The 20,880-nt window shown below is 40.7% G+C and overlaps 1 long non-coding RNA gene across 3 annotated transcripts in view; it reads right to left on the reverse strand.

Annotated features, from left to right (window-relative positions):
• The window catches only part of LOC120360713 (uncharacterized), a 39,718-nt gene that overhangs the window by 12,044 nt on the left and 6,794 nt on the right, over window positions 1-20,880 (reverse strand). The window lies entirely within an intron of this gene.

The raw sequence follows: 20,880 nt of genomic DNA on the forward strand, positions 1-20,880 counted from the left end.
TATATATATATATATATATATGAGAGAGAGAGATATGAGAGAGAGAGAAAGAGAGACAGGGTCTCACTCTGTTGCCCACAGTAGAGTGCAGTGGCACAAACATGGCTCACTGCAGCCTCAACCCCCTGGGTTTAAGCAATCCTGCCTCAGCTCCTGAGTAACTGGGACCACAGGCATGCATCACCATGTCTGGCTAAGGGTTTTATTTTTTGTAGAGATGGAGTTTTGCCGAATTGCCCAGGCTCCTGGGATCAAGGGATCCTCCCACCTCTGCCTCCCAAAGTGTTGGGATTCATAGGCGTGAGCCACCGTGCCAGCCTTACATGACTTTTATTACAGTATATTGTTGTAACTTTTCATTTATTATTAGTTATTGTTGTGAATCTCTTCCTGTGCCTAATTTATAAATTAAATTTTATAATTATGTATATAGGAAAAAACATAGTACATATAGGGGATTTCAGGCATCTAATGTGGGGCTTGGAAGGTATTCCCCCAGATGAGAGGGGACTACTATATGTTTACCAGAATAATTTAGGGGAATGTTTAGAAGCCTTTATTATAAACATGGACTCTCAGGTTATCCCCAGTCTCTAAATGTTTCCTGTGTCAATATACTCAGTTTCTGAGGGATGTATATTACATGTATGTTCCAGAAGACACTTTAGGCAAATATACCCATATTAATACAAAATAGAGCTCAAACCCAAACCCATATGGGTTTCTACCCTGGTGAACTCAGCTGGGCTACTTCTTGGCTTCTGGCTGAATACGGCTTAGTCTGAAGGCAAACCAAAGATCATGGGCTTGAGTATTGCACTTGAAATCACATATACTTTTGCTGCTAATCTTGCAGGAAATTACAAAATAAAATTAACTGAGGTATAGCCTATACACTAAACTACATATGCACACACCTTAACTGTACAGCTTGATGAATTTTAACATATGTATACACTGTGTAACCCCTACCGTCAAGATATAGACCATTTCTGGTACCTGCAGGGCATTTTAGAACATCTATAAAAATGGACTTTCCCACTCTAAACTGTCAGTGGGTAGGAGGATGGCTTTTGCCTATGGTCTTACTAGGACAGACAAATACAAGCACTAAGTTTTAAATTTCAGAAAGTTCTTAGCGCTTCAGAGGAAGACCCTATGCTTAGTGAATCAGGCGTGAGCTGGCCAGCACTGTTTCCGGCTGTGTCTCTGCAGCATTTCCCCTTTCTGTAGTACTGTAGCTAGTTTCCCTCTGAGGAGCCACTCCTTTCAGCATGTTTGAGTCACACTAATCCCATCCTTGTGGTGACAGGGTTGGAAGATGGGAACAAGGCCTAAGCCAATAAGGATGCTGCATTCCCAGCCGCACTGACAGGCCTAGGCCCTATGTAAAGCAAGGCGAGTTTCGCTGAGACAGGGAGCCAGGATCAGGAAGGGTGGAGCCAACACACTGAGACAGAAAGCTGATCTGCTGACATGGCCCAGTGCTCTTATCTATCCACACCCGAAACAAGATCCACCCTTGGACTTTTAAGCTACCAGGCTCAGTAGATTCTCTTGGGTCAAGCAGTTTGAACTTTGTTTTCTGTCACTTGCAGTCAAAATGATCTAATAAGTTTCTGGGAGGGCTAAGTTGCCCCTTAAGAAAATGAGAGGAATTTTTCTTCTCTTAAAAGAGAGTGGGCATAGAAAGGAGGGGAAAAGGAAGAGGAGGAGGCTGGAGCCTGAATGTGGCAGCAAAGGAATGAAAGATTTGTTTTTTAAGAACAAGAACAAGGATGATGAATATTGTATGTTTTTGAACATACTGAAGCTGGCACGGCCTTTCAGAGTTGTTCTGAGTCAGGAAGAGACTTTTAGACCTTTAAACTCCACATGGACCAATCATGGGATGCTGACTGCCCCAGAGAGGGGTATGATTCTGCTGGGAGAGCTCTGAGGACTGTCAGCGGACATCCCAGAAACACCCGGAGGAATAAATCCTTCTGTCCTTAAAAAGAGATCTGGGTGCACAGTGCAAGCTACTTTCACCTTTCCCAAACTCTGGCAAAGTTGACTACATATAAAAATGCCCAATCGCTTCTCGGCCTTTTGGCTAAGATCAAGTGTAAAAATGCCTGGTGTGTGTGTGTGTGTGTGTGTGTGTGTGAGAGAGAGAGAGAGAGAGAGAGAGAGAGAGAGAGAGAGAGAGAGAGACAGAGAGAAGAGGAGAGGAGAGGAAAAAGGATGAGGAGGAGAGGAAGGAAGGCTGGCTGGCTGGCTGGCCAGGATCTACATTGTACTGAGGTGATACAGAATAAGGAACACAAGAGGCAATGAAAAGATTATCTCTAAACTCAACAAATTCAGCAAAATAGGAGCTTGAAGCCAGGACTGACCATGGGAATGTAAGCCCTCTGGCAATACCTGGAATTGTTGAAGAATGACTTGGACTTCCACAAGTCTTGGTAAGGAGGGTTGAGTCTATCTCCTCTACATCTTAAGGGGCAGGATGACCCCAACTAACTAGGGCTGACATTATCTGTAAGTATATTTATTTGACAATAACATTACTTGCTAGTAAGAGTTTTCTCAGCCAATTCTAACTTTGGGTTGGTTAAACAGGAAGCAAAAAGGCAAACAAATAAAAATCTACATACGGAATGAAAAACAGATAATGGTAAAATATTTTTGAAAAATGTCTTGAAATAAGGAACCTCAAAATTAACAAACTCTTTCACTTTACTAATTTGCAAGAAATCTGATTCCCAAAGACCAAATATACCCAAAGGAAAACAAAATGCATGTACTTCGCTTTGTTTAATGCAGTTGCCTGTGCAATTTGCTAGGCCTCCGTGGACTTAACTCACTTGCAGTTCTCTGATGTTACCAGTTAACCCCAAATTAGACGTTTACCACTTAATGGGAAAAACATGTGCTTTCTCTACTCCCATCACTGCACCGTACCTTGGAACTTTTTCCATTCCGTTAACACTTATTAAATTCTAACGGCACTAGATGATACATAGGATACAAATTATAAAGTAGGCAAGATCTGTGTTCTCAGAAATTACATAAGAAATGTTCAGGGCCGGGCGTGGTGGCTCAAGCCTATAATCCCAGCACTTTGGGAGGCCGAGGCAGGTGGATCATGAGGTCAAGAGATCGAGACCATCCTGGCCAACATGGTGAAACCTCGTCTCTACTAAAAATACAAAAATTAGCTGGGCATGGTGGCGCATGCTGTAGTCCTAGCTACTTGGGAGGCTGAGGCAGAAGAATTGCTTGAACACAGGAGCGGAGGTTGCAGTGAGCAGAGATGGGGCCATTGCACTCCACCAAGGATAACAGGAGTGAAACTCCATCTCAAAAAAAAAAAAAAAAAAGAAAAAGAAATGATCAACACATTCTCCACTGGCTAATTCCAATGTCAAGAAAGCTAAGTCTAGGTATGTATAAGCCAAGGAAAAGGAGAAGCCAGATATTGTAGGTTGGGTTCCCAGGGAAATAAACTCCAGCATGGAGAGTAGTATGCAAATAGTATATTAGAGAGTATTCCCAGGATTGAAACCTGTGGGAGGGAAGGGAAGAAGCCAGGACTGGGAGGGAAAAGAAGTAGTGCCTGAGGCAGGTTAAATTCAGACCTGAGGTCACTCCTCAGGGAGCACTAAAGCTGGCACAGCCTTTCAGAGTTGTTCTGAGTCAGGAAGAGACTTCTCGACCTTTAAACTCCACATGGACCAATCATGGGATGCTGACTGCCCCAGAGAGGGGTATGATTCTGCTGGGGGAGCTCTGAGGACTGTTCCCTGACATCCCAGAAACACCTGGAGGAATAAATCCTTCAGTCCTGAAAAAGAGATCTGGGTGGCACAGCGCACAGCTTCTACACCACCTGAAATTATTTAAGGGTTTGGAATTCAATTCATCTGGTGATACCCTAACATATTCGCCATTTCTTTTTGAGGGGTGGGAGTGGCTTTCCTGGGTAGTTTCCCCTGGAGAAAGAACCCATCTGATAAAGTTTTCCCAGAAAGAGAAGTATTTTAGCCCAAAGATAAGGATCGGCATGTTGCTTGGGCTGATAATGAAAATAATGACATTAGAGAGAAGTGGTCCAGAGCTGGAGTCACACAGAATAGTTGTGTTTTCACCGGAGCGGAATAAGTGCTTTGCATATTATTGACTCACTTAGATCTTTGGGTATACAGTATAGAGGCACCAGATAGTTGATAATACCTGTCAGAGGAAGGCAACTGAAATGCTGCTCAATCCCAGCTATTTGCAATTTGAACATCTACTATCAATGAAGACAGCAAGTGACCTCGCCTGTGAAGGTACCCTGAGTTCAGAGCTATTAGCTCTAGCTAACAAGGCTGTTACCAGCTCAAACTCTGCAACATACTTTCAAGTATATTATTAATGTTCAGGAACACAGGGCAGTCAAGTTAGGACTTTCTTTCAACAAAAAGTAAACAATAAAATTATCTTCCAGCCAGACGCAGTGGTTCACACCTGTAATCCCAGCACTTTTGGAGGCCAAGGCAGGAAGATCACCTGAGGTTGGGAGTTTGAGACCAGCCTGACCAATATGGAGAAACCCCGTCTCTACTAAAAATGCAAAATTAGCCAGGTGTGGTGGTGCATGCCTGTAATCCCAGCTACTTGGGAGGCTGAGGCAGGAGAATTGCTTGAACCCAGAAGGCAGAGGTTGCAGTGAGCCGAGATCACACCATTGTACTCCAGCCTGGGCAACAAGAGTAAAACTCTGTCTCAAAAAAAAAAAAAAAAAAAGCCAAGAACCTGAAAATTCTGTCCTAACATATAGTATTCCCCAAGAATCCCAAAGATACATTTTTGCTGTGTTGATTGTTGTTCATAGCATGAAAGAAAAAAATCCAAATTCTGATTTTTATTCTTCTCCTAGAACTACCTGCAGCCACTCAAGAAACATGGAAATAACGGCAACATCCACTTATTTTGCAAATATGGTTGGAAAGTGCTGCATTTCAGACAATGGAAAGAGCTTTCTACATTATTACTCAATTAATTAATTTAATGGCCCCCATCACATTATAAAGGCCAGCACCTCACAAATTTTTTCTTTGTGTAGGAGAAGCAAGGGAAAATAATATAGAACAGACAGCTGTGAACAGGCCCTGTGTTAATTTGATTTATAATCACCCAAAAAATAAACATCAGATGCTCTTAATTAGAAATTTTCTCCTCATTAGAGAAATATGCCTTGCCATATTTTTATCTAAGAACCATTGTGGAATTTGTAGAGTTTGGGGACGCTCTGTGGAAAGTTAATCATAGCCTGCTCAATTGATTATAGTATGCATTCTGTTTGCTTGTCATGTGAGTAGAGGGAGGCTTCAACTGCATGACATGGAAGGGCTGGACGTGCCAGAGAATTATGTATTGTGTTATTTGTTAAACTTTAGAACCAAGACCAATGCTTAATGCTGAAAACCTCTAATCAGCATTGGATTGTTCAGACTTAAAGCTGTGTTTATAATAATAACAGATAGTAGGATGAATGTATCTTCCATTTGCAAATTAAATAGAAACATACATTATCATTGAAAGCCCTTTAAAATTTCCCCAGATGGGGTTAAAAAGTAATCACTTGATGAGTTTTTACTGGAAAAAAATGGAAAAATATTTATTAAAATTATTCAATTACTAGAACCTGCTCTGTCCGTAAGGAACAATGGGGGATATCAATACAAAGTAACTCATTGAAAGGTATTATAGGCTGGGTGCAGTGGCTCATGCCTGTAATCCCAGCAGTTTGGGAGGCCAACGCAGATGGATCACTTGAGGTCAGGAGTTTGAGACCAGCCTGGCCAACATGGTGAAAACCTGCCTCTCCTAAAAATACAAAAATTAGCCGGGTGTGGTTGTGCGCACCTGTAATCCCAGCTACTTGGGAGGCTGAGGCATGAGAATCACTTGAAACTGGGAGGCGGAGGTTGCAGTGAGCCAAGATCGCACCATTGCATTCCAGCCTGGGCAACAGAGCAAGATTCAGTCTCAAAAAAATGAAAAAAAAAAAAAAAAAAAAAAAAAGGGTATTATATTCTTCATACTAATTGATAAATAACTTCTAAGAAAAACAAGATATTATTGCTACCACACTAATTAATAATTATAATAAGCCAAAGTAGAGAGAAAACACTTCCTTCTTCCTGCAGCATGATATCAAAGTCTAGGTAGACTGCCCATGAATATTTGCATTTTATTACAGTAAAGGGTTTTCAAGTGTTTACTTAAGTAAAGTCCTAAAAAATTTAAGGACATCTTGCTTTGTTTTGCCCTGTTTATAACCTTACTAGCCACTTTTCTTGGTTGAGGTGGGGACAGGGGCTCTGTTACATTTTTTTCAGTAGATAATTATTTTTAGCCTAATTTAAATAATAGAGAAGCTCTGAAGACAGTTCTTGAAAGTCAGCAGCCTGAAAAAAATCACATTTGGCTTAGAAGATTTGTATTACTTCTGCCCGTGTTTACTATTGTTGTATTGCATCTTCTGAGCCATTGGTGTCTCTGTAGTTCACCATATATGGGGCAAGAACACCTGCCTGAAACAAATACATTCTACACTCACTCAACTGAGGCAATGGGGTAGAGCTGATTTTTCTGATGACTGTAGAGGGTGACAAAGAGACACGTTCTCATTAGCACCATATTAGTCTCTTCTTGCGATGCTATAAAGGAATAACTGAGATTGGGTAATTTATAAGTATAAGAGATATAATTGGCTCATGGTTCTGTAGGCTGTACAGGAAGGATGGTGCTGGCATCTGTTCCTGGGGAGAACCTCAGCTAGCTTACAATCATGGTGAAAGGCAAAAGGGAAGCCAGCATCTCACATGGAAGAAGGGGGTAAAGGAGAAAGAGAGCGAGACAGAGACAGAGACAGAGACAGAGACAGAGACAGAGACAGAGACAGAGGAAGTGCCATACTCTTTTCAACAACCAGCTCCTGTGTGAACTCAGCCAGGAACTCACTCATCACCAATGGGATAGTGGTAAGCTATTTATGAGGGATCCACCCCCATGAGCCAAACACCTCCTACCTTGGAGTTTACATTTCAACATGAGATTTGGAGGGGACAAACCAACCTACATCAAATACTATTGAGATAGACAGGCAAGAATGGCTCTTCTGCCCAGCTGCAGTCTATGGTTTACTTCTTCAGCTGACTCTTTACTTCCCCTGAAGTTCTATCTTACTTGATAAATGAAATAGAAAGTAAATTAGGAAAGTCCAAAATCCTTTGATGAATTTAGGTCATTGAAGGCCTAAGCATTTTTTTTCCCTTCTCATTAGAAAGTTGAATTCATTCATTAGCTTGTTCATTTGTTCAGTTGCTCAGTTTACAAGTATACATAGAAAGAGCACCCATTCTGAGACCCTCGGGAATGTGACAGTAATGAGGACATAGTCTCTGACACTGAGGAGTGTGGAGGAACCCCGACACCCCCTCCTCCCTTGCCCCATGCTCTTTTTCTCCCCTGCCTGCCCAGCACACATATACCCAGGAATGACCTATTTATAGATTTCCTTCCTCAAGCTCCACTCTGCATCTTATTTGTAAGATCATCTTATGGCACTAAGCAGCGACTGCTTATGGGTACTAAAAAGTGTTTTTAAGAAAGTAAATATTCCTTTTTAGGAAATATTTCTCAGGGAGGAGAAACATTTTTTTTTTAAGTTCAACCATTCCTCCAGTTACATTTCATTTTATTTTTCTTCTATTGAATTCAACAGTTTTTATTGAGAAATAGTGTATGAGGACATTTTTATACAATATCGCTATTTGAGTGCATGCATAGAAAGAGGGAAGTCCCTTTGGTGTTAACTGTGGCAGTGTCTAGGTGGTGGTATTTTAGGCGATTCACTCTTACTTTTCATTTTTACTTTCCTAAATAGTTTGAATTATTTTTCAAAACAGTTAAGCAGTTAAAAAAAAAATACTAGGCCGGGTGCAGTGGCTCACGCCTGTAATCCCAGCACTTTGGGAGGCTGAGTCAGGTGGATCACTTGAGGTCAGGGGTTCAAGACCAGCCTGGCCAATGTGGTGAAACCCCGTCTCCGCTAAAAATGCAAAAATTAGCTGGGCATGGTGGTACACATCTGTGATCCCAACTACTTGGGAGGCTGAGGCGGGAGGATTGCTTGGACCTGGGAGGCAGAGGTTATAGTGAGCAGAGATTACACCACTACATTCCAGCCTGGGCCACAGAGTCAGACTCTGTCTCAAAAAAAAAAAAAAAATTAATTAATTTTTTAAAAATACTAGAAGCTAAAATGCAAATTACCTAATATATACCTAACTGTTCTTTGTTTTTCTAAAATAAATTTTCAATTTCTAAAAATAATAAAAAATAAAAAAAGAAAGTAAATATTCCTTTGCTAACACATATTGCTGGATTTTATGTTACCTCACAGTCAACTGTAGTCAATTTATAAATGAAGAAGCAGTTTTCTTTGTATTCTCAGAGCAATATGAGATGTGCCAGTTCTATTATCATGCAGTGATTAGTATGGATAAATTACATCTCTGTTGACAGTGTGGGAGATAATAAATAGGCAGTGTCATGTGGAATTTGGGAGTCACAAAGACCTGGATTTGAAACCAGGCTTTATCACATAGAAGCTGTGTGACCTTGGACAAGTTATTTACCTTCTCTGAATCTTGATTTCCTACTCTATAAAAGAGTGATACTACCAGCTCAAATACATATGGTGAGACTTAGAAGTGGTGTTAGCCCAAGTTGTTCTCACCATGCCTTCATGCCCAGGCCTCACCAGCCTCAGAGCATGAAAAAGATCTTCTTAGGGATAGTGTATTAGTTTACTAGGCCTGCCACCACAAAAGATCATAGTCTGGGTGACTTAAACAACAGAAATGAACTTTCTCACACTTCTGGAAGCTGGAAATCCAAGATCAAGGGGTTGGCAGGTTTGCTTTCTCCTGAGGCTTCTCTCCATGGCTTGAAGCTGCCTGTGTTCTTGCTGTGTTTTTTCTATGTGTGCACACATCCCTGGTGTCTTGCTCTTTTCTTATAAGGACACCAGTCATACCATATCATGGCTTCACCATAATGGCCTAATTTTACCTTAATCACCTCTGCTGAAGGCTTAGCACCAAATTTCGAAGTACTGGGAGTTGGAACTTCAACATACCTCCTGTCCATATCACCCTGAACACACTTGATCTCATCTGATCTCAGATGCTAAGTAGGGTTGGGCCTGTTTTGTATTTGGATGGGAACTTCAACATATGAATTGAGGGGATAGATACAATTCAGCCCATGACGGAGAGTAATGCAGATTTCACATTCATCCGCATAACTCAGGGCTCACTATCAATCCCAGGAAGTATCTTTCAGGTGACCAGGACTTTCAAGTTTTTCCACTCTTGCTCTGCCAGGAAATCACTTTGGAGTCCGACTCCACCATCTGCCCTGCCTGAGACCCCAATGGACACTTGATGCCCAGGGTGCTCTGCCTAGTGCCTAGGATGCCCTCTTTGCAGCCTGCACTGCAGCATAGCCAGGCCCTGGCAGTGGGGAAGAACACCACTCATTCTACGCTGTGTCACATTCAGTCACCAGGCCTCCACCCAGGCTGCCTGTACCTCTGTTTTTCGGAGGCCCTTGTGAAAACAGTTGATCCATCATCTGTCTACAGCCCCTTTCCCTATAGAATTTGGACAGTGTGGAACCAAATGATGTGCTCTGTTCCCTCCCCTCATCCCTCAACATCAGGGCCTAGGGTGTGTTATCCCTCCCCACTCCAGGTTCAGCCAAAAATTTCATTAATTCTGACTTCTGGCCATGACCTTCTTTCAGGTCATTCACATGCTCAGACAAATTGGAATCCCAATTTCAGTTTAGGGCAGGATTCTTTTACATATAAACCCTGGCACTGTCTTGACATATATGTTCAATGGGCACCTTGAAGGGAACAATGAAATGTATGCTAGTTTTGCTGTTGTGCCTCAAACTGTAATCGGGTTTTGTACTGTCCATGATTTCAGGCATCCACCGGGGGTCTTGGAACGTATGCCCTGCAGACAAGGAGGGACTACTGTTTATGTAAAGAGTTTGTCTCCTTGCCTGGGATGTTAGGATTTTTGTCATTTTCATCAAACATTCTCCAAATGCTAACTCTTCTAGGTATTTGTTTCAGGTATGATGTCATTTTGTTCTCAAACAATCCCATGAGGGAGACATGATTCTGATCTCTATTTTACAGATGAGCAAACAGTTAAGTCAGTAGCCCAAGACTGCACGGTTAACAAGAGGCACTGTCAGCACTGAGACGGTTTCCATCCGATCCCACAGGCTGTGCTCTTAACCATTATGCTAGCAAGTGATATTTATCCGTCACGATCAATTAGTCAACTGATTTTATATAGATGCAAAATAAACTTTAGTAGGTGGAGTGAGAAATACAAAGATGTATATGAAGTAGTTTTTTCCCCCAAGAATCTCATAGTTTTATTGGGAAGATGTTTATACATGTGGAAACAGAACTGAAATTACAAGGCACTGAGTGCAAATAAATACTGGAAACGAAATGCCTTCTGCGTTCCAAAGAGGGAGTGGAGAGCCCATGGTGAACCAGCATGGTCAAGGAAGGCATCATGAAGAAGATAGTCATGAGCCTGGAACATAGGAACTTTGTGTTTGATGACTGAATACATTAGGCAAGCACTGAAGAATAAATAGAATCAGGAAAAACCTAGAGAAGGAGGGAGAAAAGGCATTTCAGAAGATTGAGGTAAGCAAATAAATGCTAAATTGGAGGAAATATCCATATTCTTTATATTACTAATTTACAGTAGCCTTAAATATATGTATTACCAGATAAATGCCAAGCAAAACTATTTTTGCAAAGCTCCTTAACCTCTTTAACTTCACTGAACATTCAAAAACAGTAGATTTTGATGGTAACTGGGGTAAATGAATGAGGCTTTTAGAAGGTAGAAGGCACCAGCCACAGATCTGTAACCAACCCAGGTCTCACCAGCTGCCCAAGAGCTAAAAGGAATGAATATCTTGACACACAGCCCAAGGATCTCTATTCAAAACAACTCAAGAAAACTTGGGGAGAATAGAAATATACCACTGGTTCTCAGTGTGCTTTTACATATTATCGCCTGAACGTGTCTAAGAACAATAGGCTACATGTTACCAGAGCAAACAGAAACTGTGCGACTAATTAATTTTACATTAACCCAATACCAAAGCTAGTTCAAAGGTTTAAAAATGAGACAGAAGAAAGCCAGCCATGATGGCTGAAAACAAACACTCTACCAGCAAAAGTCAAGCAATAATAATGATAATATAAAGCAGTTTTACTAGGTGATATCTGACCACATAGAATGCTGGGAATTGGGTTTTGTTGATTGAATGCTGTACTAGCAGCGTCCATCTGAAACAGCAGCGCAGCACATGCGTGGTAGCATATTGTGCATGGCAGTACGTAAGCTCCTGACTTCAGAGTTGTTTGAAACCGAACGTTTTATGCATTTTGTGTGATCTGAAAAAACCAGGACATAGCAGCACCACTTTTAGAGCCAGGTAAAGAAGGTTCCTCTCCTGGGCCACATAACTTAGAGAGTTCTGCTTTGGCTCTCCCCAAGCCATATCTCTCCTAATGGAACGAGGATTCAAAAGGCCAAATGGATGTGCCCACCTGGAATCGAGCAATCCCCTCCCAATCTTGGCCAAATATCTTGAGGCCACGTACAGGATCTCTGAAGACCTGGTCCCCACGTCTATGCTTTGGAGAGGAGACTGTACCACTGGTGCGCAAACCCCTAGCCATAGAGTAACCAAGGTGCTGCTGCCTGTGTGGCATAGACAGAGCTCGAATGCATGGTCTGCGGTATCCATGCCATTCACACAGGGTCCTTCTCCTTCATGATTGATTCAGGACAGAGGGTTGAGGAGTGGGGAGGTAAGCATTATACCTTAGCGAGGCTCACGGCCAGCTCTCCCTATGTTACCATGCTGCAACATAAAACTTCGGGAAGTCGAACATAAAATTTTGGGAAATTCAAACCTGACCTCCTAGTTCATTATAAAGGTGCATTTTTCATGACATGCAATTTGTCAGGTGTTCACTTGATTTATACATTTTAAATATGTAGACATAACATATTTAGCCATGTATGGTTCCCCTTTGTATTCTTGCCCTGGGCCCCATAAATGTTTGCTGTGGGGTCTGGAAACATAAGAGTCTGACAGAAACAAAAAGGACAAGGATATAATATTTTCAATCCCACCTCCTCTTAATCCAGGCTAGGACATCCATAGCAGAGATGGGGAGCTGTGCGGGCTGAGTGCACAACTAATGCCACGTCTTTCTGTTCTCTTTCTTCTTTCTTTAATTTACTTCCTCCCTATCTGATTTCTCCACAGACTGGAAGACCAGTCAATGTCCACCTTGGGCATTGCTCAGGTGGTCACCACTGGGTACATGATGATCACTCACAGTCACTCAGAATTTCTTTTTCTCTCTCTTTCTCTTTCAGTTCACTCTGTTGCCCAGGCTGGAGTGCCGTGGCACAATCATGGCTCACTGCAATCTTGGCTTCCCAGGCTCAGTGATCCTCCCACCTCAGTTGCCTAAGTATCTGAGACTACAGGCATGTGCCACCATGCCCGGCTATTTCTTTTTTTTTGTTGTTGTTGTTGTTTTTTTTTTTGTAGAGAGAGGGGTTTTCACCATGTTGCTGAGGCTTGTCTCAAACCTCTGGGCTCAAGCAATCTGCCCACCTTGGCCTTCCAAAGTGCTGGGATTCCGGGATTCCAGGCATGATCCACCGCACCCAGCCAGTCACTCAGAATTTCAAAAATGTGAATTACCTACGCAGTGACACACTCCCCAAGGTGGGTGAATGCCCAGCTCTGCCTCACATTCTAAACCAGCTCAGTTGTTTTCCTATTTTTTTTTCTGGTTTTCTGAGTCTTCTCCTAAAGTTGGCCATTCCTATCCTTGGAGTACAGTGTGCTCGATACATGATTTTAATGGATGATCAGTGCCCTTCCCTGCTCCTAGATCTGCTTCTGCTGCTTCATTGAGTATTCATATATCTTACTTTAAATAGATATTAAACCAGAGTCAGTTTTGAAAGTTCTTCCACTTACATGTAGCTTTCATTCAGAGTATCTGGAAGAAATTCCCTTTCCTAGTCTTCTTACACTGATGCATTTTGCAGTATGGATTGGAGAGGGGGATAAATAAGGAAGTAGACTTTGGGCATAGTTTGTACCAGCAGTTGTATTGATTTCATTAACCTTTAGACTCTCGGATTGAGGAGCTCACTCAAACTTAAAGGAGAAAATACTTTAAAACTTGCTCACAACTTTTAAATAACGGTAACAAATTTCTTGACAATCTGACCTTGGGCATGCCTGAAAAGGAGCTGAAACACCAGACGCTGGTGATGTGTTTACTTTCTGAAGCGACGGGAAAAGAGGTAGCCTTGAGAAAGGGTCTTGAGATCTGGATACAGAAAATGCGTGTTGAATTCGAGCAATACTTCTCATTAGCTATGCACCTTTGAGTAGGTTGCCTACTATCCCTGAACTCTAGTTTCTTCAACCGCAAAATGGAAATACTGTCTAGTACTCCTGTCTAGGAACAGAATTGTTGCACATCTCAAATGAGATTATGAATGAAAAAATACCTTGTGAACTAAAAGCCCTGTGCAAATTGTTTGTTTGTTTTTGGGTTTGTTTGTTTTTTGAGACAAAGTTTCTCTCTGTTGCCCAGGCTGGAGTGTAGTTGCACAATCATAGTTTACTGCAGCCTCAAATTCCTGGCTTCAAGTAATCCTCCTGCCTTAGCCCCCCAAAGTGCTGGGATTATAGGCATGGGTCACTATACCTGGTGTTAGTTATTATTAAGTGCTGAATACAAGGCCATTTATTCTCCAGTCCTTGGAAGAAGGGGATAGAGAAGAACTGTCGGAAAAAAAGAGAAAAAATCTTGGAAAATGGTGAAGATACAGATTAAACCAGAAGCTACTCTATTTAACATTTACCTTTTAGATCTCTGTAATGGGTGCTGAATAACTAGCATTGAGTATAGATGAAACTGACTTCTTAATGAAACTTTGCCCAAGAGTCAGATAAATTTTTAAAAATCAGCATTTGTATTTAAAGATTCAAAAATGTCCTCATCATATCTAAGTAAATATGTAAGTAAAAAAACTGCAAACTTCCCTAAAGTATAGGGAAGTTTTAAATGAGCAAACAAGAAACCTCATAAACATTTAATTTTCATCTGTTTTGTTCACTGAAGTATTCCCTGTGCCTAAACCCAGGGCCCGACAGAGCAAGTGCTCATGAATTACAGTTTATATATAAAAACTGCCATAATTTGGGGGGCTAGTTTCTGACTCTTACGCGGTTCACTAACAAGACCTGCACTTGCTATTCCAGTGAGAAAAGTCTTTGGTTAGCTGAGACCTTGTGCCTCAATGATAAATGTTTTTTACATGAAAGTGTTGAGTGCAACTGGCTTCCCTCCAAGAAATGTAAGGCTATGCAATGCACTCATACTTGTGGCCTTTGGGAATATGGTCTCCTACCAGCAGGAGGATGGTTGCAACATCAAGTGTTTCTTGTTTCAGAAATGACTTTCATGTATGCAACTTAATTATTTTAAAAGCCTCTTTGATATGTGTTATCTCATTTGATTAGCTCAACAACCCAGTGAGGTCGGCAAATGATCAAAATCTCCAGATGACCAAAATCTCCATTTCGTGCTTGAGAAAAGTGAGACCCAGTGAAGGGAAGTAATTAATGATGAGTAATGAGAAAGAAGAGAAAAATCTAAATTCGGTTCCCTAAATTCTTGTCTAATTATCTCATCCCACCATGATGTATACACGTAGTCACGGTTAATATACTGCTCATTAGTTGTTTATCTATGTAAAGATATCTAAATGCAAAAAAAATTTAAGCAATTACTGTATTTGGTCTAAGTTAAAGCAATCTTCACTTGAACATAAATGGTCCAAAAATTCTTTCAAAGGAAATTCTGTTTTCTAGGTTTTCTGAGTCATTGCCTTATCTCCACTTTCCCCTTCATGCCTGGACACAGCTTTTGTGGATGATGCCTTACTGCTAAGCATTCATCACGACCTATTTTCATTCTGTTGGGGAACGTGTTCCCTGACTTCTTGTTCTTTATGATGTAAGAAATAACCTTCTTTTACATAATTTCTACTTCCTGCACCCTAAGCAAATTATGACAGTGATAAATACACAAAAATTTAAATCCATGAAAAAGGACGGGAAATCCTATTTATGAAGGCACTTCATGTAAAAAGTGTGCCCTCTGCTGGAATAGTGGTGACATGACAAATAAAATTGGAAAGAACTGTGTCGTTCTGCTAAAGACCAACCAGACACCCATAACGCTTCATTATCATTTAAAGAGCCCCCTCCCCCTCTTCACCACCAATTAGATTATACCAGGTGTCTCACTCCTGTAATCCCAGCACTTTGGGAGGCCAAGGTAGGAGGATTGGTTTAGTTCAGGAGTTCAAGACCAGCCTGGGCAATATGGTGAGACCCCGTCTTGAAAAAAAGAAAATTACAAATTAAATGAAGGCCACCCCCCCCCCAAATTATATGTCTCACTTCCTGATATAGTTTGGCTCTGTGTACCCACCCAAATCTCATCCTGTAGCTCCCATAATTCCCAAGTGCTGTGGGAGCCTGGGTGGGAGATGATGGAATCATGGGGGCAGGTCTTCTCTGGGCTCTTCTCCTGATAGTGACTGGGTCGCACAAAATCTGATGGTTTTAAAAACAGGAGTTTCTCTGCACAAGCTCTCTCTTTTTGCCTGCTGCCATCCAAGTAAGATGTGACTTGCTCCTCCTTTCCTTTTGCCTTCCTCCATGATTGTGAGGCCTCCCCAGCCATGTGGAACTGTAAGTCCAATAAACCTCTTTCTTTTGTAAATTGCCCAGTCTTGGGTATGTCTTTATCAGTAGCCTGAAAACAAACTAATACAGGAAATTGGTACCAGTAGACTGAGGCACTGCTGAAAAGACACCTGAAAATGTGGAAGCGACTATGGACCTAGGTAGCAAGCTGCGGCTGGAACAGTTTGGAGGGCTCAGAAGAAGACAGGAAAATGTGGAGAAGTTTGAAACTCCCTAGAGACTTGTTGTCCAGGCAAAAGTTTGCTGCAGGAGTGGGGCACTCGTGGAAAACCTCGGCAAGGGAAGTGAGAAAGGGAAATGTGGGGTTTGAACCCCCACACAGAGTCCCTACTGGGGAACTACCTAGTCGAGCTGTGAGAAGAGGGCCACCGTTCTCCAGACCCCACAATAGCAGATCCAGCTTGCAAAGTTTACCTGAAAAGGCCGCAGACACTCAACACCAGCCCGTGAAAGCAGTTAAGAGGGAAGCTGTACCCCACAAAGCCACAGGGGCAGAGCTGCCCAACACCATGGGAACCCACCAGAGTTACCCGTATGTGAGACATGGAATCAAAGGAGATCATTTTGGAGCTTTAAGATTTGACTGTCTTGCTGGATTTTGGACTTGCATGGGGCCTGTAGCCCCTTTGTTTTGGCCAGTTTTTGGCCATTTGGGATGGCTGTTTACCCAATGCCTGTACCTTCATTGTATCTAGGAAGTAACTAGCTTACTTTTGATTTTACAGACTCATAGGTGAAAGGGACTTGCCTTGTCTCAGATGAGACATTGGACTGTGGACTTTTGAGTTAATGCTGAAATGAGTTGAGACTTTGGAGTCTGTTGGGAAGGCATGATTGGTTTGAAATGTGAAGATATGAGATTTCAGGCCAGAGGCAGAATGTTATGGTAAGGCTCTGTGTCTTCACCCAAATCTCAAATTGTAGCTCCCTTAATTCCCATATGTTGGGGGAGGGACCTGGTGGGAGGTAACTGAATCATGGGGGTGGATCTTTCCCATGCTGTTCTCGTGATAGTGAATGGGCCTCACGAGATCTGATGGTTTTTAAAACCAAGACTTTACACAAGCTCTCTCTTTGTCTGCTGCCAGCCATGTAAGACATGACTTGCTCCTCTTTGCCTTCCACCATGATTGTGAGGCCTTCCCAGCCATGTAGAACTGTAAGTCCAATAAACCAAGAATGGACAATGTACCAAAAAATAGGATTATTGGACTTATAGTATGTATGACTTTATCAGCATTATGAAAATGGATTAATACACTGCCTGTTCAAATTTACTTCCATCACATACCCAGTCCAGAAAATCCAGACTTCAGCAGCAAGGTAAGAATACACTATTGAGTTCTCTGTAGATACAAAATTCCTTTCTAGACCAAAGGATTATCTTTCAAAAAGTATTTATGAAAACATTTCAGTAGCAAGTAAAATATTTACCTCTTAAAATTTTTTAAATAAGAACTTAGAAGATGCAGTAGCAGAAACACAAAAAATATCCTCTCTCTACTCTGCCTTCTCTAGCTGGTAAACTCCTATTCATGTCTCAGGATCCAACTCAAGTGCCATTTTTGTTTTCATTTTAATTATATTCCCTTAAAGAGCACTAATCACTTTCTTTTCTGTGCTCCTATAAATAGACTTTGCATTTTTATACTGTGTTAAAATCATTTATGCATCTTTCTCCACCTAACTACTCTAGAGACATTAAATGAGAACTACAAAAACATATAAAATGTTCTCCTTAAAACTGAGTTTCACATGGCATTTTATTTTTATTTTTTGAGATGCATCATAAGCTTTTTAAAAAATTTATTATTATTAGTGTAAGTTTCAGGGGTACGAGTGCAGTTTTGTGACGGGGACTTATTGCATAGTGCAGTCCAGGTTTTTAGTGTAACTGTCGCCCAAAGAGTGTACACTGTACCCATTAAATCATTTCCCATTCCTCCTCCACCTCACCCTCCCACCATTCTGAGTCTTCAATGTCAATTATTCTGCACTCTTATGTCCATGAGTGCACATTACTCAGCTCCCACTTGTCAGTGAGAACATGCAGTAATTGACTTCCTGTTTCTGCATTATTTCATCTAAGGTAATGGCCTCCAGTTCCATCCATGTTGTGGCAAAAGACATGATTTCATTCATTCTTACGGCTGCATTGTATTCCATTATGTATATCTACCACATTTTCTTTAGCCAGTCAGCCACTGATAAACACTTAGGTTGATTTCATATCTTTGCTATTGTGAATAGTGCTACAATAAACATGTGTGTACAGGTATCTTTTGATACAATGTTTGTTTTCCTCTGAGTAGATACCCTGTAGTTGGATTGCTGAATTGAAGGGTAGTTTTATTTTCAGTGCGTTGGGAAATCCCTGTACAGTTTTCCATAGATTTTATATTAATTTACGTTTCCACCAAAAGTGCACAAGTGTTCCCCATTCTCCACATCCTCACCAACATGTGTTATTTTTTCACATGGTATTTTAGATAATTATAAATTATTAGAGCTAGAATATATTTGCAAGATTAAATCAAATATAACTCTTCCCTAAGGTTACCCCCAACATGTCACCCCCATTTGATAGATGAAGAAACAGAGCTTGTTAAAATAAGTTAAATACATAAGGTTTTCTTAGTTAGGAATTAGCAAAGTAAGGCTATCATCCCCATCTTTTGAGTTTGATCACTGTTCTGTCTGCTTCAACATAACTACCTTCTTTCCACATGGTAATTCTGCAATAATATACCTTGCTAAGCTCTTCGGGGCTACTTAATCTGATGTCCTTGAATTTCCCAAGATGATGTGCAAAATGTGTGTGCATGTAGTATAGGTCCTGCCTTTATGAGTAAGGCCTTCCTTCTCTAAACATTCATTTATTCATTCAACAAATATGTATCAAAGACTCCATGTGCAATCCTCAACAAAGCACTAGCAAACCCAAACCAGCAACATATATAAATGTCATTTTTTTCATGAATGTTCAACATCTGAAAATCAGTCATGTAATAATCTGTATTAATAGAATATGACATGAAAATTACATAATCATCAAAGTTGGTACAGAAAAAAAATCTGATGAAATGCAACACTATTTAATAATAAAAGCACTCAACAAACTAGAACTAGAAGGGAACTTCTTAAGCCTGACAAAGGACATCTATGAAAAACTTCAATCAACATCATACCCAAAGGTGAAGGACTAGCTGCTCCACCCTAAAACCAGGAGCACACAAGGATGTCTTCTCTCACCACTTCTGTTCAGCATTGTACTTTCAATTCTAGCCAGAGCAATTATGAAAGAAAAAAAGGCATCCAGATTGGAAAGGAAGAAATAAAACTGTCTCTATTCACAGATGACATTATGTTATATATTAAAAAATGATAAGGAAAACACACACACACACACACACACACACACGACAAACTATTAGAACTAGTCAACAAGTTCGGTAAGGTTGCAAGATGTACAATCAATATACAAAATACACATATTTCTGTACATTAGCAATGAACAATGTGAAAAATAAATTTAAAGAATAATTTCATTTATAATAGCATCAAAAAGAATACAATATGTAGCAATGAATTTAATAAAAGAAGGGCAAGACTTGTACACTGTAAACTAGAAAATATTGTTGTTGTCTGGTGTGGATGGTATATTGGTGAGCATAGCTGCCTTTCAAAACCTTGCTGAAGGACATGGAAGAAGATGGAAATAAATGGAAACACATCTCATGTTCACAGATTCAAAGATTTAATATTGGTAAGATGAAAATATTTTCCAAATTGACATACTGATTCAATGCAAACCCTATGAAAATTCCAGTTGCTATTTTGCAGAAATTCACAAACCGATCCTAATATTCATATGGAAATTCAAAGAATCCAGAATAGCCAAAACAAGCTCGAAAAAGGACAAAGCTAAAGAACTCAGATATTATGGTTTCAAAACCTACTACAAAGCTATAGTAATGAAGATAGTATAGTTCTAGCATAAAGGTAGACAGAAAAATGAATGGAATAGGATCAAGAGTTCAAAAGTACTCTCACATTTACAGTCGGTTGATTGTCAACAGGGCTGCAAGGACAACAAATGGTACTGAGACCCCTGGGTAGCCACATGCAGAAGAGTGAAGTTAGATTTCTACACCACATAAAAAAATAACGCAATGTATCATAGACTGAAATAAAAGTGCTAAAGCTATAAAAGCATAAAAAGAAAATAGAAATAAATCCTTGTGACTTGGATTAGGCAATGGTTTCTTGAACACAAAACCAAAAGCACAAGTAATTAATTAATTAATTATATTTTACTTCATCAAAATTAAATTTTTTTTGAGATGGAGTCTTCCTCTGTTGCCCAGGATGGAGTGCAGTGGCACAATCTCAGCTCACTGTAGCCTCCGCCTCCCAGGTTCAAGAGAATCTCCTGCCTCAACCTCCAGAGTAGCTGGGACTACAGGTGCCAGCCGTCACGCCTGACTAATTTCTTATTTTTACTAGAGACAGGCTTTCACCATATTAGTCAGGCTGGTCTCGACCTGCTGACCTCAGGTGATCCACCCGCCTTGGCCTCCCAAAGTGCTGGGATTATAGGCATGAGCCACCATGTCTGGCCAAAATTAAAATTTTTGTGCTTCAAAGGACACCATCAAAACCGAAAAGACAACCAACATGGTAAGAAAAAATATTTTCAGATAATATTTCTGATAAGAGATTTGTACAGAATATATAAAGAACACTTACAATTCAACAATAAGAAGATAAATCACTAATTTTAAAATAGGCAAAGGCTAGAGTTTCTCTAAACTCTGCAGGTGGTGATTTGGGACCACACATTGGAAATTCACAATTATATCCTGAGGAACTTCAACTTTAACCTCCTGTTACATACATAGGTCTGAAATA

The sequence above is a fragment of the Saimiri boliviensis genome, chromosome 2 (assembly GCF_048565385.1).
Source record: "Saimiri boliviensis isolate mSaiBol1 chromosome 2, mSaiBol1.pri, whole genome shotgun sequence".
NCBI lineage: Eukaryota > Metazoa > Chordata > Mammalia > Primates > Cebidae > Saimiri > Saimiri boliviensis.